Genomic DNA, 1,864 nt, shown 5'->3' with positions numbered 1-1,864 from the left:
CTCAGATTCATCTATTCAACCAACACAAAGTACTTCAAAGAGTGCCCCAAAGTTTCTACCGGAGAGTCAAGACAAAAACGTGTGCCAACCTCTATGCATAGATTCCCAAGGTCACGGAACACGCAAGTTGATCACCAAAACATAAATCAAGTGGATCACGTGAATATCCCATTGTCACCATAGATAAGCACGGGAAGACATACATCAAGTGTTCTCAAATCCTTAAAGACTCATTCCGATAAGATAATTTCAAAGGGAAAACTCAATCCATTACAAGAGAGTAGAGGCACTACTAAGAAAAAGGCTACAAGCAGCGCGGGTAAAATGGCTACTAGCAGCATGGGTACCCGCGCTACTAGTATCGCGCTACAACTAATAGTTAGTAGTAGCGCGGGTGAAACCCAAAGTACTACTAACATTTTAGTAGTAGCGCGGATGCAACCCGCGCTACTAGTAATGAAATAGTAGTAGCGCCTCAGGTTTTTTCCCATGATACTACTAAAAAGTTAGTAGTAGCCTGGATGCAAACCCACGCTACTACTAACGAAGTAGTAGTAGCGCCTCTGGTGTTTTCCCACGCTACTACTAACTAATTAGGAGTTAAAAAAATCCACCAATTCCATTCTATGCGTACAATTCCAACTAAAACAAACACATATTTGCAATAAACCAGCAGCATTACACATCATTACTGATCCAAGATTTATAATAAACCAGCGGCATTAGAGCACATCCTGTAAGAGCATACATATTGTCATGGCTTTTCATGCCTGCAATTAAAACACCTACACGTCTTGCCAAGTCACTTACTCCCATCTAGTGCAAACACAGTTACAAGCAAACCAAAATGCATAAAAACACCAAACAGTGGCATCCTATCTCTTCAAATGATCCGCTCCCTCTGCATCCTTGCAAGCATCTTCACGATAAGCAAATCCGCAGGAAAAAAGTCAACTTAGCATGTACTCCCTCTGTCAACTATCTAGAGTAGATTTTATCATTTCCCTGGCCATGTTCAAGAAATACTAAATTAAGAATATTTTTCTACTCTAAATACAGGAGGCATCGGACAGAAAACAAAAGATGAGCAATATCATATGAGCAGAATAAAAAGGAGTTTGGACCATAGCATGGTTAACAATAAAATATAGTGCTCTAACAAAAGCAAGAGTGCAACACGTTGCCCTGTTCCCCTTTCAAATATCAACACACTAAAAAAGGCAATAAACACATACATATAATTTTGGACTACAGCAAAAATTAGTTGCACAAAGTTAGAAAGATTATATTGTTAAAGTATTCCATTTTCAGATGTTAGAACAGGATATTGCAGAAGCAAAATATATGAAGATCAAATACTGAAGCAGCTACAATGCCCGAATTGGCCTTTTACAGTAGGTGAGAAGCACACACTAAAACATTAACAACCAAGCACATCACACTACTAGGAAAAGGGCTATAGATGGAATTGACACTAATGGCGCACCAGACATGTGGTGCGCCATTACTATATACTAATGGCGCACCATGTGTTGGTACGCCATTAGTGTCCAAATACTAATGGCGCACCACATCGCGGGTGCGCCATTAGTAAATTTTTTTTTAAAAATTTTGTCAAAACTACTAATGGCGCACCGTGGGAGTGGTGCGCCATTACTAGTTGAACTAGTAATGGCGCACCATGCCACGGTGCGCCATTAGTAACTTGGCCACCACTTCCACCGAATGCACCCCCCCCCCCCATGGATCGTCTTTTCAGTTTAAAAAAAATAAAAGAAAATGATGAAAATGTCAAAAAAATAAAAGAAAATAAGTTTCCCATGTGATATGTGGTCTAGTTGTTGGGAAAATTTGCAAATATGAA

The 1,864-nt window shown here is 39.7% G+C and overlaps 1 long non-coding RNA gene across 1 annotated transcript in view; it reads right to left on the bottom strand.

Annotated features, from left to right (window-relative positions):
* Window positions 1-773: 773 nt before the first annotated feature.
* LOC123175335 (uncharacterized) overlaps window positions 774-1,864 on the bottom strand; it is a 5,871-nt gene continuing 4,780 nt past the window's right edge. Inside the window, exon 4 of the long non-coding RNA XR_006487814.1 lies at window positions 774-1,005. This is a non-coding gene — a long non-coding RNA (uncharacterized lncRNA). The remainder of the gene's footprint in view (window positions 1,006-1,864) is intronic.

The sequence above is a fragment of the Triticum aestivum genome, unplaced genomic scaffold (genome assembly GCF_018294505.1).
Source record: "Triticum aestivum cultivar Chinese Spring unplaced genomic scaffold, IWGSC CS RefSeq v2.1 scaffold15800, whole genome shotgun sequence".
Taxonomy (NCBI): Eukaryota; Viridiplantae; Streptophyta; class Magnoliopsida; order Poales; family Poaceae; genus Triticum; species Triticum aestivum.
The sequence above is the reverse complement of the archived record's forward strand: the minus strand, read 5'-3'. Positions and strand labels throughout refer to the sequence as shown.